This window comes from Argiope bruennichi, chromosome 9 (genome assembly GCF_947563725.1).
Source record: "Argiope bruennichi chromosome 9, qqArgBrue1.1, whole genome shotgun sequence".
Classification (NCBI taxonomy): Eukaryota; Metazoa; Arthropoda; class Arachnida; order Araneae; family Araneidae; genus Argiope; species Argiope bruennichi.
The window spans coordinates 9190328-9207930 of NC_079159.1; the positions used below are offsets into that span (position 1 = coordinate 9190328).

The window sequence follows — 17603 nt, forward strand, 5'->3', positions numbered from 1 at the left end:
TGTATAATGTATTGAAACAGTAGATGTTTTTCCATAACATGATTTTTTTAAGATATTATAAATTAAATAAATTGGAGTTTATATTTTCGTGTGTGTTTGCTTTAATTTATGAAATATTCATTTAATTCAATCCATTTTATGATATAATATTTTGTTTACTAATTTCTTTGTTTTGATTTAAGAATATTGCATTCAAAATTTTATCAAAAGAACAAATATATATAAAAAAAGTTTAAACAGATTAATTTTAAAAAATAACAATTTTTTATTATTATATGAAGGAATAACAATTCTGTTTAAATTTTTAAAAATAGATAACAATATTAAAGAAATTTGATTTTCCATGTTGAAATACCTCTGTGTGTATCGTTCCTTGGAATTTATTTCTAAAATTTAGTGCGTAGTTGTTTTTTTGTTACCACTTGACTTGAATTTCACCTTTTGAAATGTTAAATATATTTAAAACCATTTAATACATTTCAGTCAAAATAAAATTTTTCAACCTGATGAGGGTTTGATACATTAAAAGAGGCAATCGTTTAAGTAGATCCGAAAAGGAATTTCTGGCTAGCTTTCAATCTTTTTTCTATGAGGAAAGACCTGTTTGGAACTAAATTACATTTTAACCCTCTATTTAACTACGGTACTTAAAAAAGAATTTTATCTTTCCCTAAATAATACTATTCTAAACCTTAATTAAAGGTAAAAAAACTGATGCTAAAATAATTCGGTAAATAAAGGATTAAAGATTGAGCGAGTGCCAAAAATAACTTACTCAATGCTGTACCATTTTGAAGCCTACATATATGACCAATCTTCAAAAATAGCAATCCATTGATTAATATTTGAAGATTCTTGTTGGAGAAAAAGTAATTGATATCAAAAAAACATTTCACTTAGAAGAAAAAAAGTTCTTGCTTATATTATATCAACCGTGATTTTCACTTGAGGAGCGTAATCTTTAAATTGTCTGGTGAATTTTTTGGTGTATTGTTATTTGTTTAATATTAAATTCTTTCTCAAATCTTATTCAAATAATTCTTTTGTATAACAAATTGTAAACACACATCAAAGAATACTTTTATAAATTGTTCATTTGTAGCGATACAAATATTTTTGCTTGTGAAATGTTCTTTAATTTCACTGCTCCTCAATTAACCTGTATTTCTGCTCTGAAATTAACTTTTATCCTTTGTTTTGATGTGATTCGATTTATTAGAATTAATCTTAAAAACATCAGTCTGCTTATATAAAAAAGATTGATTTTGGTATTTATTATAAGATCAATATTATTTTCTAAATAAATGAATCATTGAATGAATGCATATGTATTTTATTCTGATGAAAACACCAAAGCTTAAGCAATCTAATGAAATGAATAATAATAAAAAAAAAATTCGAGGGCAATATTTTTTGACCCATTTATATTTCAAAGTTTATTTTACTCCCCTAATTACGTCCTTTTCTTGATTAACATAATAAAAAAATTGTTTGCAAGACACTTTAAAATTATTATAACTTTACCTTGTTTCCACTAACAACTGTCTTTTTCGACCGATCATTGAATTGACATTAGGGAAATCTTCTCATTGTGGGTACAACGGCAAATATTATTTACGGCAATATTATAAACCCCCGGGGCGGCATCTCGAAATGAGCGTGAGATGTGGTTGGATCTCGACACCCTGGAGGGTACACTAATAGGTGGGGGATCTGACTCCTCCCATCGATGACGGGACGTACTTCCTTCGGGGAGGGTTTTACCGTGGCCGGTGATGGCCCTTAGGACTCAACCATAGTTCCCGCCAATATTGCTGTTGCGGCGGTCCGGTCATTCAGTTTTTATGGTTTAAATCCGTGTGCCTTCGTGGCGGGTTGGAGAGTCAGATGGCTGATTTACGGCAATATTATATTTTGGGCATGACTTCTGATTATATGTAGTTTCTGTTGAAAATTTCAGTCTACCATACTCAGTTTCGTAGTTGCTTCGCAGATTTGTTTGGTATTATTTTTCTCTAAATAATCTTTCAAATATACAAACTGGTTGAATACAATCTTAGTGTTGCTGATATTGATGTTTTTTTCCTTAAAAACATGTAATAGTTAATAGGTATAGGTTTTCTCATGCAGAATGTAAGGTTCCAAGTGTTAATAAGTGACTGAGTAGTGTATTATGGTGCGAGTCCCTTATATACGGATTCTTAATGATAACACAAAGCTAAGAGTAGCCGATTCTCTAATGAATATTATAACATACATTTATTCACCTTACATCCATTGATCGAGCTCTATAGGAATTATTTGATTATTGTTGTAAAATAGTATTTACCGTTTAAATATATCGATTGCCCTGAATTTCACTGATATTATATTTACACTTACTGAACTGGGCTTAATAAATTACGTATTTTATCCTGTGCTAATTTATTTGTTGTAAATGGCTCTAGTTGAATATCTTATTTCATCATTTTTTATATTTTACTACAAACAGAAACTTCAAACATCCCTATTTATTTCACTTTTAGTGCATTCCTTGACACAGATTCTTTGTAAATTCTAAGAAAAATAACTGGCATGGCGTGATTTTTCGGTCCTCAAAATGGCAGTCATCATCAAAGCAAGCCTGCAAATTTGATGCGCATCAAAGGTAACACCCGTCGCGCTGTGACTCGTCGTGTTGTGCTGATAAGTGTTGCTCAAAGTAAAGAATCTTTAAAAGAATTCCTCAAAAGCATGGAAAACAAAGCAAATATACGAGTGAAACAAGGAAGGAATTTGCATTTCAAGACTGTAGATTCTTGAACAATTTAAACATTATCCTGTCATCTTGACAGATCGACTTTCCATGATTTGGTATTCCTGTCTTTTCTCTCTTATCTCCAGCGCATATGTTTTGTAAGGGACTAGTATTTTCGAATTTACTGTTGGCAACTCGACGAAAGAGCAGACGATATCTTTATTCAGAGTTGAGCTTATATTTGAGAGAGAGGAATTTTTGACACCCGCGGGAATTTGTTAACTTTCCATGCATACATTTCCCTGCATATCATGCATATATGCGTATGCGTAGTTTTAAAAAATTCAGTATTTTTTAAATTTTATGCTAAGACAATTAGAAAAGGTTCAAAACATGAATGGAAGGAATAAAAAAATAGAAATGATGCAAACATATTAAAATCAAGCCGTATGATTTTTTTTCTTATCTGTATAAATTATTTATAACTTTCATTAGGGAAAATCTTTTATTTAATTGTATTATTTTTATTGTTTAGTGGACATTCGAAACAAAAAAAAATTAGATTCTTATATATAAAGTCCTTATATAAAAATTTCCTCATTTATAACTCTATAATTTCAAAACGAATTTAAGCGTTAATTTGTATGACACTAATAGAACACAATTATTATTTTTTAATTCTATTGAATAAAATAGCATCTTTTTTATATAATTCATCCATTACTAATACATTAATTTTTTAAAAAACATTTATGGAAGTGTTTGATTGTTAGACAAAGTCATCATCATTATTATCTTTTTAAGTTGTAGTTTTTTTTATGTGTCTGTATTAATACTAGATTGATAGAATTTAAAATGATCGTTAGAATTAATTCAATTTTTTTATAAGGTGGAATTCATTTACAGTTTGAATTTTATATTTTCAAAACTTTATTTTTTTATTTGCATTGTTTTTTTTTACCTATATTTCAATGTGGTTTTATTCATATTTTATTGTATTACGAATTCACTATGTAATTATAGGCAGAAATTTGAATATTATAGGGTGGTCAATATTTAGTTCAGCATTAAGTTTAGTTCAGCTAAACCCATGGCTGGTGATTTTGCATGTCTTAAATCACACTTGGAGACTTACGGCTGGGTGGAAACCAACCAATGGTCCGCTTCCATCAAGCATTTAATTTGCACGAACACTGTTATCTGTCTATTCGCCGGTTTTTGATGTCCGAGTATTTACTGAGATTTCAAGAGAAAGGCTGGTCGATCCCAGGCTCCTCAGGCGCAATTATTCGATTGTATTTAATTATTTTTTTTTGTTGATTTGAACTATTAATTAACAAATAAAGACACATTGTTATGGTTACAGATAAAAAAAAATGAAACATTGAAAATATACCAGCTTTGTTTTCAATATTAGGTATTGGTACATATCTATTTCAAAATAATATTATTTATTACAAATTAAATTGATTATTAATCTATATTATGTTATTCAAGTAGTTGTTAATATTGTGTTTAACTGATATATTATTTGCATTTAATTCGCTTAGATGTAACTTCATGTCCATGATTCCATCGTATTGTCAGACATTAAAGCCGTGTTTTTCGAATTGTCTTGCTTATGTTCTGGTCTTTGTGTACATCAAACCATTTGTGCATTTTTCTTTGCATTTCAAAAGAATTAAATTTAAGCAATGAAGCAAAGCTCAATTAAAAACGTAGGTGTAAGATTTATCTGACTTTTTAACTTTCGCGATGTTGTTACTTCACTTTTATTATTCTTTTTGCAAACTACGCAAATGTTAAACCTAATTCTTCTTTAGTTCTCAACAGTGGGAGAAAATCACGTAATGAAATATTTGATGAAATAATGAAAACAATTTGAATCCCAGCTAGCAATGTATTTTGTTGTTGGAAATCAGGATAAAAAATATTTTTTTTTAAAATTGTCAGAATGCAGAAAACAGTTTGCACGGACATTTAATATGTGTCATTCAAAAGATATTTTTAAAATAACATAAGAATTAATTTTGCACTATGATATTTTCATAAGTTATTGAAGAAAAACAATAAAAATTCACTTAGTTTTTAATTAATCAAAATTTTAATTAAAACAATTAAAAAATCACACCAGTTTGCACATTTCCCCCTTAAAAGGCATATTTGTTCCAAATTTGGTAATTGTAAGTCAGACGGCTTGGCCCTCTAGAGTGCCAATACTCACACTATTATTAGTAGAGATGTCATCACTAGAAAAAAAGGCTTTTTAAAAGTGTTTTCTTTTCCTCTCCTTTGGATTTCAAACGAATTTAATACAAGCAATATATATATATATATATATATATATATATATATATATATATATATATATATATATATATATATTAGGGATTTAAAAGCAGATATGAGCTAGCACAGTAAGCAAAAAAGATTTCATCATTTGCATCAAACTGGCAATTTCAAAAAAAAAGAAAAAGAAAACATGGTGGAAGAGGAAGATACTCATAATTCCTAACCAGCCAAAATAATGCATTCCTGGTTAATCACTTTGGCGTTGCACATTCTCCCATAAACCACGAACTCCCTCATGTCCAAAGGGCGATCGTCAGTTACTTCCTTGAACCCGGGGTTGTATGGTCTTCCACTACTGGTCCTTAGACTTTGCCCTCTCTTTGCCGTGGAAACGTTTTCAACTTTGACTCCAGCGTGCAAGGACGAAAGGGTGTCGAATTTCGGCGCGGATCGTGCGCATTGCGTCGGTGAAAATTATCCCTCGTTTGATCATCGCCGAAATTATATTGCAATTTTGTTGGAATGATGGGGGATGTTTTTGGAAATAACGATATTGGATGACTAGGTAGTTAATTATACTTCTAATATTTGCTTTCATTCACCGTGCGAACCATGTAAATCGAATGTTGTATGAACAATTTTTAAAAAGTTAAGCGTAGGCGACCGGACGTTTCATTTTTGAATAAAATGTGCCGATTTTTACTTTCTGTAATTCAAAGTAAACAAGGACAAAGTATTGCAAGTAATTGACGAATCTCGTCTATTTTAGACTTCTTTGAAATAATAATAATAATAATAAAACATAGTTTCGGAATTATGCCTGCCTGTGAATGCAGTAACTCATAAAACCCTTTTGAGCTAAAAGGATAAAATTTAGTATGTGGTCGTAGATAAATCTGCAGATTTCAGTCAAATGTTGAATCTATTTGGGGAAATGGTCTATCCGAATGCTAGACGAATAAAATTTATTACTACTTAATGTAAAGAGCTAAATGGATAAAATTCGGTACAGTTTTAACATCTAAAATGAATAACACCATAATAGTTTGGATTAGATACTTTAATGGGGTGAGGGTGACCGTCTGTCGATTTGTAAATTCACATGCATGTAGATGCAATAACTTAAGATAAATAACTGTATCTTATTTCTGTGTCCAACTTTGTTCCAGAAAAAAAAAGCGTCAAAATAATATAACGTGACGTTCCGTGTCCATCAAAATCGGGTACTTGCTTATTATTGTTACTTGCAAGTGGAAAATGAGACAGAAATTAGGTATATCAGTCAATAGTTGAGCAAATGATTTTGTGAACATTTTATATAGGAATATCTCGCATATATGAATAATGGTATGACATGATTTGTTAAATGAATTGAGTTTCATTTTTCAATTTTCTATCATTGGAGGATATTCAACAAAATAAATTGGAATGAAAATAAATGAAGTAAAGTATTAAGCGTGCTTCTAGTAATTTTATCCAAGTATAAAGTTTTCTCAAATTTTCTAATTTATTTTAATAGTTAATTTTTGTTTTTTGTAAGCCCTTTTTCAGATATTTTTTAAGAAAATATCACTAAAAAATTTCCAATATGTATATCAGTTTTCATAAATACCAGATAATTTCTATTAAATATATCAATAAAGGAAAAATTTTAATGACAGGTACTATATATTTATATTCGAATGGTATAGTGACCCAATAAAATGGTGATATAAAGTTTATTAAAGTGGATATTTAATTAAGTGATTTAGTTTTTTAAACTTTAAAACAAGGACTTCTAAATCTTGTGTAAGAGAACGCTAAGCTGTAGCAGATCGGAATTGTCCCTATAATCTAAGACATGATCAGAATGGAGCAGATTTACACACTAGAGAACTTATAATTTTGGAGTAATTAAGGCATTAAAATACCATTGTTCACTAAAATTGGTAACAATATATTGTGAATGTTGAAATTACGAAAAATAAAAGCTAAAATGCTAATTATTAGAATTAAATTTATTTTTATTGTGATTTTTAAAATTTATATATATTTATATATATGAATAAAAATTTGGATAACTCAAAATGTTTTAATTAAATGCGAGAGACTTTTTTGTTAAATTTTAATTGATATTTACAAAATGGAATGCTTTTATTGAAACATATTTTGAGTTAAGATAAACAATAGCAAGTTACCTGTACACATGTCTAAAAGAAATTTTAAATAATGAAAATTAGCAATTTCATATGTATTTCAAGATATAGAATATATTTTTGTGCTTCTACGAGTGAATATTATTTAAAAATATTTCAGTACTCAAATCTTCCCACTACAAAAACATAAGCGGCGAAAATAGAGAGAACAGAAACGAAGAAATAAAACAATCGAAACACACGGAAAGTCTGTTGAATCGTTGTCGGACGCAGATTCCAGTATTAAGCTCGTACACGCATAAATCATTCGAATTACATGACTTTATTATCCTAACCCTGAAGAAAGAAAAAGAACTCAGTATGATTGCTAAGAATCGAGTCATTCTGGTCTACAAGATAGACATCGTCCGAATCTCGTGACTGCAAAGTTGGAGGAAAACAAGGTCTTCAACGACCTTATAAAAAGCCAGATCTTACAAACGATAGGATTGAATGGCGACAACATTTTGCACTTAAACGGCGTGTAAATGTGTCGTCTTCTGCTGTCGGCCGAGACACCGATTTTTCGAGTCCTAACGTTTTATTGCTTCAAAGGTCTTTGCCTTATTTGTGACAAAGAGTACTTGATCACTTTTGTCTGACTCGATGTTGAGGTTACCGGAAAAAATTGCTACTGTGACGATACTGGATGATTTATTTTGTGTCATTATTGATCGCAGATATGAATCTCGAAACTGGAGATGGTATCTGCAGTATCTCATTTGGTTTCCGGTTAAGTATACTGACAAAAGATTTACATTCGCTCTCTGTTTATTTTCTGGATTGTAGCATTTAAAAGAGTATAATCTTTGCTTTATCCTCTATAAATCAAATTATTCTGAATAATTCGTTTTATTTATTTATTTTTTTAAAAAAAAAGTCCGTTGTACTGTAATGTATTGTGTGTTAAATCTGTTGATGTAGAAATGAAGATTTGTTTGAGTTTAATTGTATTTGTTGAAAACAATTGCGAATGTGTCATAATTATATATCTTTTGCACGTGGTAACATCTATAAGATTCAGATTTATAAAATTATCTCTTGTATTTCGCAATGCCGATTTTGCCTGTTGTCTAACATACGACATGTGTTTATGCTAACCATATGAAAATGAATAGACTTCATAATTTCTGATTTTTTTTCTGGTCTATGATATGTTTTGCTTAACGTTAATTAAAATTATTCTGCCCATTTTTCTATCTTATTTCTTTTCATATATTGCATCACTATCATATTGTCTATTTCATATATTGTATCACTATCTTATTTCTTTTCATATATTATATCACTATCATATTGTCTATTTCATATACTGTGTCACTATCTGTTTTGTTTGAATACAGTAGTTGCATTTCTTATTAACTATACAGGCGTATCGCGTTTTATCGTTTTTGTTTTTTGTTAAAAAGTGAATTTGGCGAGAATTTAGAATTTTTACTGTATCTATCATGTGATCTTTGGCGAGTGTTTTTTGGCAATTCATTTCTAGCATGTGGTTAATAGTATCTGAGAATAAATTTGGATTTTATAAGCATTCTTCCGAACTGATTGAATGAAAAATTTGACATAAAACTACACTTGTAGTCACATAATCCCATATAGATTTGATATATTTAAGGCACTGTATTCTTAAGTTATGGCGTTTATATATTTCTGAAAGCACAGACAGTCAGATATTCAACTCCTTGTTCGATTTCGTTTAAAATTTTATAGGTGTCTACATCATAGATGTTAAATCTATGTACAGGACTTTATATATCTGGCTCTTTTGTTTTTCGAACTCGGAAAGGTCTAAATTCTGAAGATTCGTCAAAATCTTGAGTTCGAATTTTTGACAATTTCAATACTTACTCTATACTTTGTAAGAAAGTTTTTGAATAAAAGAACCGAATAATCGAAAATTTTCAGTGTATATGTTTCGGTAAATGTGACTGATTCGGTGATTATGAACAATCATCGGTAAATGTACATAATCACCAGTTTATTACATCCCCCATAACATTTATATTTATTTATCTAGAAAAAACAGCATTTTTAATGTTAAAAACGCAAACAGCAAAATTTTTAATCTCTAACATATTATATTTTATTATATATACAATAAGTAAATTATATACAATACATAAATGTAAATCTCTTAATTCTCAGCGCCATCTCTCGTCTAATCACTGAACAAAAATTAAAAAAACAAGCAGACACGCAACCCACGTGGTGTCTCCCCAAATGTTCTAAACATCTAATGTGCGGTATAAAAGTAAAGCACGTGACTCCACCGAAAGAGGGTGCTTCCAAACAAATGCATAATCAACCTGGCAACGCCTTCATAAAAATGAAAATTAACTACAACAACCAAAAAGGAAGAGGGAAAAAAACATGATATGAGAGTGGAAAAAAGATAGACTAAATACTCATAAAAAATGGCCTCATCAAAAAATAAACAGAACCAACAAAATAAGCGAGCCAGAGAAAGAGATGATATAAAAAAAAAAATAAGCAAATTGGGGTCAACTCTGAGCCTTATGCATATTCATGAAGAGAAGCGCGCTTCGCTTTTAAATGAATGAGTCAGAGCGAGCTGTAGTAAATCGGTGCGGTTTACAGTCAAGAGATGGAATGAAATAGTTTCTCCCGAAATCGTCTGCGTTCTTTTTCCCGCCTCCTGGGTAGTTTGTCTCATTAAAGTGATTGCCCTGCACGTAATCCCTTTGTTGGAAGGCGTCAAGTGCGGGTTTTAGTGGGATGCGTGTTTAAGGAGACGGAATACCGTGTAGGATGAGAGGGGCAATTTATTTACCTCTGGCACCCTTTCCCCTAAATTTGTCTTTGCCGAAGATGTGTTTTGTTCTGCGGGTTTTAAAATGCTATGAAGGCACTCTTTGTCCCCACGGCAGTACATGAGAAATATTTATAATTTTCTCTTGTCTTCTAAACACGAAACGGTGCACACTTTTACCACATTTATATTTATTGACTTGGTTTAGTCTACTCACCTTACGTGTCAAATGGGTATTTTGTGAAAATCCTACTGCTTTCCATTTTATTTTTTGCTAGAACACAGTTGATAACTATGATATTTATATAACAATACTTACTTTCTTGTTTAAATTATAAAATAACGTCACTGGACTTATATCCAGAACATTATTAGGAGTGCACGAATGAATAGTGTAACATTTTGGAGTTGGTCCAAAGGAAAATAGCTTCGACTTTATTGGTCATTGCTTTTTCTTTAAAAATGTATATGGCAAGAACAGATCAAATACATAAATAATATATTTTGCTATATTGTTTCAACTAGTTGATTTATTTCTATTTGTCATATTAGAATATTATATACAAATAATTGAAATTGGAAGGAATGATTCTTCAGATACTAACTTTTAAAAATTATTTGGTTAAATTTCTGCCAGTAATCCGAGATAGTGAGTTAATTCGAGTTAGTGAGTTTAAAATTTTAGTACTCCATTTTTTGTTCTTGTATGCGAAGTATAGAGAAAGTATATTAATATTCAAAAAATTCAAACTCGAGATTTTGACGAATCTCCTCGTTTTAGACCTCCTCGAGTTTAAAAAACAAATTTTTAGAAAATGTCTATCTGTCTGTCTGTGACAAAGATAACTAAAAAATGCTTTGAACTAGACACATGAAACACTTAATTTGTATATTTCTACCAAATTTTGAGCAAAATCCATTCAGTGAAAGTTTATATGTCCAGCTGTTCCAACATAAGTTAATGCAATAACTACAAAACATAGAAAGCTAGATAGGTAAAATTTTGTACACACCTTTTACATCTATAATATAGATTCTTGTCAAATTTTGAGCCAAGTCGGTCGGTACGTTCAGAAACATGTAAACTTCATAACTCAAACACCCAGTGACTTAAGTATATTAAATTTGGTATGGGATTTTGTTAATACAAGTTTCGTTTTGTGTCAAATATTTGTTTCAATCGGTTGGGAAGATCACATCTAAATTCCAAAATCGATTTTCGGATGGCTATAACTTCATGTCAGGGATTAATAGCAAAAGAATTCGCCAAGAATGGCACGATAGATTCAGTATAAATGCTAAATTCATGCCAAAGGTAAATATTTTGAAACGCCAATGCCATGCAGGACGTTCTTTGAGATAACACCTTTATTAGAGAGTTGGCTAGAAAGTTTTTTGAAGACCACTGCCTTTTGTTTAATTCAGAACGCAGGCTAAGTGCTCAAACCTTCCAACTCTTGTTTTCTTTGAAAGACCTCACCAGGGTCCAACTTAATCTAATTGGGGCCCGGGGCAGAAACTTCTTTGGGGGTCCCCCTCTGCTTCACTTCTTCAGTAGTGAAGAACCGAACTTTATCTAGGTATTAAAATTTTTCACCTCATTATAGATATATATCAAGAAAACTGACTATAAACTAAAATAGCTATAAAGCCCCCCCCCACGAAACGTAAAATAAACTTTCTATTCGATTTGGGGGCCGCCCTCTGATGTAGGGACCTAGGGCAACTGCCCTGTCTGCCCCTGCCTTTGTCAGGCTCTGGACCTCACATTTCGAATATTGTATTCCTATTTGCCCGACTGCCTGTCAAATTTATGGGTTCGTTAAGTTAGCAATTCCTTCTGCTCGAAAAACCACTGTAATATGCTGATAATTATAAAAATTTAGAGTTCTTATTCGCAGCACAAAAAGCAGACATATTCTATAATATATGCAAGTACATACTTATATTTACCACGGAAATTACGTGTTGTTGCATATGACTTTGTTGGTGCATGCCCATATGCGTACCCATGCCCATTTTCGAAGTCAGTTGTCATTTGTCTTATTTAACAGTGCCTTGTAATTTGTAGTGTTATAACGACTATTTAAATGTAACTGTAATGAATAAATCTTGTTTATTGAAGTAATGGTTTTCATGATAAATATAAAAAAAAAGATTTAAGATTATAAGAACCTCAGTTTACTTCATCCCAAAAAATTTCGGATTTCAATAAAAGTCGGCATTTTAATTATCGGTATACAATCAGTCTCAGTAAATCTAGTGTTTAAAAACATTCTTCTTTTTAAAAATCATAAAATTTCTTATCATTGTCTAGTTGCCTTTGGCGGCAAGCTAGTTGGCTAAGAATATTTCTTATGTTTAATTTCAGTTAAATACCTCAAGCTTAACTTTTATTTTCTTTGAAATTTTTTCTACAAAGTATTTTAAGCATTAGAATGTGACAGACATTAAAACTGTGTCATTTTAATTGTCTTACATTTTGTTTTATTTGCTGTGAATGCGAACCATTTTAACGAAGTCCCAAGGTATCGTAGTGCTACTATTAAAAGCGTTACAGTGTGGTTTCGGTTAACTATAACTTTATTTTCCCATATAAACTACTCAGACATTAAACAAAAGACTTCCTCCTTAGCTTTCAATAATAGAAGAAGATCTTGCATTTAAATATTTGATGAAACAATGAAAACAGTTTGAATTTCTTGGCAACAATGAAATCTGTCGTTGGTAATTTGACAAAAAAGTATTTAAAAATATTTTTAAACCGTTAATAAAATGCATGAAAGTATTCTTCGACAGTGAAATCGATATCATTAAAAACCAATTATCTAAAATTTAAATTGTATAAAAATCTATTTAGTAGAATTATGTTTTCGATATTTTTTTAGGAAAAAATTATCCGATTAAAAATAATTAATTTCTAATTAATGATTATTCTAATTAAGTCTCCTAAAAATCACTCAGAGTCTCAGGCTTCCATCCTTCCATCTGTGGTAAATTTCTATCTGTGATATTCTAAGTCAAATTATTTATTCTATAGAGCGCCAGTGTACACACTCATACATTATTAAGATTTAAGCTATTGATTACGATGGAATCCATTTGTTTCTAAAATCTTTGATGAAATGGATATTATTTAAATATCATTCACCTGAAAATTTTAATAGGATACATTATTAAAAAAAAACTCATTCAATGCATCATTGTTTACCAAATATTTATTAATTCTGCTGTGAATTTGTGTCTCATTATAGAATATTTACTGGCTAAAAAGTCTAATTAAGCAAATTGTTGCCAAACTTTGTATGGAATTTAGTTTTGAACTGAAGTATATATGAGAAAAAGAAAGCGGCGAAAATAAATTAATTGAATTATCACTTTTGCTTCTTTGTAAACGTAAGTTCCCTTGCCTTTGGGCATCCCAAGTACTAATGTAGAAATACAATTATTAAAAAAGTATCCCTTAATCACAGTATTTAATGCAATTTTCCATTACTCTTACAATGCACGGGAAGTCAAATTTGATGCCAGTTTTACAAGTTTCGTCAAAAACTAAAAAACTTCATGTTCTGGGAATAGAACGCGTTCTCAGATGATGGGAACGTATTCGTAGTGGAAGAAAAAAAATCGATTCTTTTTGGAACGAGTAACTAAATACTTAAAGTGTGATGGATCGATTGCGAAATTAATCGATACGTAATGACGCAGGAATCGATGTGATTAATGATGAATGCGACAGGTGAAAGAGCTCTTTTCTCTGCACAGAAAGTGTCTTTTTCTGCATTCACTTGTTATTATAATTTTTTTCTTTGTTCACCGAATGTTATTCGTTGATTGGATTTGAAGGAAAATTTTGCTCCGTTGTCCAATCAGTAACCAAGTCTTGATAAATGAAATGCTTACTGATTGGATTGCAAAGTGATAAATGATATGCTGAATTCGAAAGAACGTTACAATGTTTATAAAAATGGTTAGAACAGTTTTTCGATATTTTTAAATTAGCATGAAGATATTTTAATGCATACGTTGTCGATTAATATTTTTACAAATTGATATGTAGGAAATTGTAGATTAACATCTGAAAGTCAGTTTTGAAGTCTGAAAGTTGGTATATTATCTATAAATTTCAATTTGCATCAAATAAAAATCGTTATGATTTTAAACCCTGCAATGCTAAATGCTGGATCTAGAACTTCCAGATTTGGCATTATTTATTTTTGGATAATCGGTGTCCACTAAGAAAAGTTTTTCCAAAATTTTAATTATATTTTTAATAAAAAAATTACTCAAAAATTAAACTTTTTTTTCTTGATAATTTTGAGCATGTTATTGTACAAACACCAATTTCACAGCAACTTAAAAAATGCCTTTTCAGTGGAATTAATTTTTTTCTATGCAATTTTTCTTTAATAATTTTTTTCAAATTATTTAAGTATATTTTGTAACTATATTATTTATTGTTTTACTAATTAAAATCAAGCAATCGCACATTTCAATGATATTGGATAAATTTGGTTTGTATGTGCGCATTATCTTTGTTATGAAAGTAGTTTTTTGAGAATAATATTAAATCAGTCCTAAAACAATTTAAATTTATCTTAAGTAATTTTTAATCTACGATAACTCAGATTGGAGATTTGAAACCCTTTAATTTTTTTCTTAAAAATGTGTCCTTTTAGACAATTTATATGATTTAAAAATAAAACAATAATTCCCAGAAGCCAAAAAGGTGACGTTGCTTAATAGTAATTTTTTCCTCATCATATATTTGTTTTAAAAATACTAGTATTTGTCACGATCGATATTTTAAGCATAAATAAGTAGATTTTAAATTTTTTGTGTTGTAATAGTTTTTTTATTTCATAAGTTATTTCATAAAGTTAAAAAATAATTAGGATTCTATTAAGCTTAAGTCAATATAATGATTTATTATGCTGCTCTTAAAAATTAACGCCCAAATATAAAAAATACCTGTTATTATATTTGCGAATGTTTTTGTTCTATAGCAAGCAAAAGTATTCCGAGGAAAGAAAATGTATTTGAAACTCATCACGACTTTTGGAATGTTACATTTATTTTTGGGACAAAAAAAAAACCCTAGGTTCTAGTGTTTATAAGTTGAGATATGCATCGTCGAGGTTTCATTCTAAATGTTTATATTTTTTTATGTTTATGTTTTCAATAGTAAGATTTAATTTTAAAAATAATCCTTTTAACAAAAAATAATTGCTGTTAGTAATGTTTGTTGTTTTTATATTTCCAGGTCAGAAAACAAAGTTCCTCATCCCACTGGCCGACAACACTGCCAGGAAATCACCAAAAATAAACGGAATGAAAAAAAAAAATATTTCACAGTCTATTCAATCATCAAATGATTTGTTTCCCTCCGTTTATATTTTTAAAGACATTGGCCAAGCATGTGGTGCAGTCAGTTTCATGCATTTCGTTTTTGTGGATGGCATCAGTGCTGCAGACAAACTTCAACAAGGAATCATATTGATTTCGTTTTCACCGTCAGAAACATTCGAAACATGAAGACTTCATCGAATTTCATTTCATCAATGTTTTCTTTTGTGCTTGGAAAAAATTCCTGTATTTTAGCTGTCTCTTGTGTAACTATGTTTAATTTTCATAGAATCAACTATCCTAGATTGAATATCCTTTATGAAATTAAAATTCTATCCTATATTTTTTAAAATCAATAACTGTGCTAAAAAGTATACCGTGGTTTTTCCTGCATTTGTTTGATACAAATGTTTCATTACGTTTTAATAATTTAAATGTTTGTCATTTTTTTAAAGAATTTTATTTTTGGTCAGAAGCAATTTAAAATTATAAAATATTATTCATATGTAAATTACTTATAAGTTGAGTAGTATTATATAATATGTTTTATGCATGTAAAAGGAGATATAATCTTATTTAATCTAGCTATTGAGCATAAACCAAAATATACCTCTTAGATTCATAGAAATAATTTTTTAAACTTAAATCTTAGTTTTTTTTTCTTTCTTTTACTATATTGCTTTACATTATTACATTGAATCAAAACCTCTTTTTAAACCGTCTAGTATAAATAATAACCTTCCAAAATTTAATATTCAATGAAAAAATAGTACATCTCTTCTTTAGTACAAAAGAAGTTAGTGCTGAATGTTTAATGATTTAGGTGCTACTGATTTTTTTTGTGCTTTTGATATTTTAAAATTAATAATTATGCATTGTTAAGAAATGTGTTTTACACTTCTGATGCCTTTGTCTTTATTTCATATTGTTGTTGTGCTTTATTAAAACTTCTTTGCGACTATATTATGATGTATGAAAATTCCTTGTTGAGCTCTGTTAGCTATTGTAAAAATAAATTGTGTTTATAATTGTACAGATTATCTGTTATAATTCATGCAAACGAATTATTTGTTTTTATGAGTTACATCATATTAATGGAAGAGGATTCCATTGGAGAATTTTTTTTAATTGCTTGTTTCTGTTTAAAATGAGTAAATATGTTGCACTTTGTGTTAGTTATTACATATAATTTGTCATAAAACAATATGTGTGAATATTTAGTAAAATTTAGTAATATTGGCACTTATAACTCTAATCCAAAATTTACTGAAAATTATTCAAATTTTATTTTCAAGGCTTACTCTAATTGAATATAGACACACTCGAATTAAAAAGGCATATTAAGTACAAAATATATAATGATTTCAGTTTACATTTTTTTCTTAATTTTTTCAGTGAATTTTAGTACAAAATATGTTATAATCTAACGGCCAAATTGTGACTCATTTACATTTTTATACTTGTAAATTTTTTCTTGAGTCATTTTCAAGCCCAATGAACGCATCTGATGCTCTTGAAAAAAATACTTTTTTACCCGGTGTATATAATTTATGATAGAATAAATATAATTGATGGAAAATTATTCCATATTCTTCATTCATTCATGCAATTTTCTGTTATATAATTTGATTTAATGTTCATTTTTTGATGTGAAATTCTTTGAAATGATTTTCTTTCACTGTAGTGATCTCTGTAAATATTTCCTCCAACTTTTTTGAGTTCCTATCGCTAACCAAGAAAACTTTTAATCCTATTCACTGTCGATGGAAGTTTCATTTCGAATTTCTTCTCTTTCGTTTCATTTTACTTATATAAAAATTACGTATTTATCTTGTTGATTGAAAATGTTATATTATCATAAAGGTGCAATTGAATCTAACTGTGTATGATTACTGAAATGTTTATTATGTATATATTCTCAAACATTTCTGAGTAAATAGTTATTGAAAAATTTTGTTCTATAAAACATTCCAATTCTTATTACATTCCATTTATTTGAGTCAAATTTTGACGCCAGAGGACTAAAAAAATAATTAATTACAATAAGCGCAAATGTATAACTTTTCCCTTTATCTATTTAGCTTTTTCTTTATTTGACTTGATATCGCTTCTTTTTTTTTAATGGAATCTCATATTTCTCAATAGTACCTTCTACCCTAAATTTCTATATTCTCTCTCTACCCCTCAGTTTTGTTTGAAAGAAAGTCATACTAGTCATACTTTTCTCTGCATTATTTTCATCTAATCGAATTGATAACAATTTCGCTTTTAATCGCTCAAC

The 17603-nt window shown here is 29.3% G+C and overlaps 1 protein-coding gene across 1 annotated transcript in view; it reads left to right on the top strand.

Annotated features, from left to right (window-relative positions):
- The window catches only part of LOC129985221 (POU domain protein CF1A-like), a 68147-nt gene extending 52330 nt beyond the window's left edge, over positions 1–15817 (top strand). The window contains exon 2 of the transcript XR_008785544.1: positions 15240–15817. The gene's annotated coding sequence lies outside the window, so the exon portion shown is untranslated. The remainder of the gene's footprint in view (positions 1–15239) is intronic.
- Positions 15818–17603: the final 1786 nt, after the last annotated feature.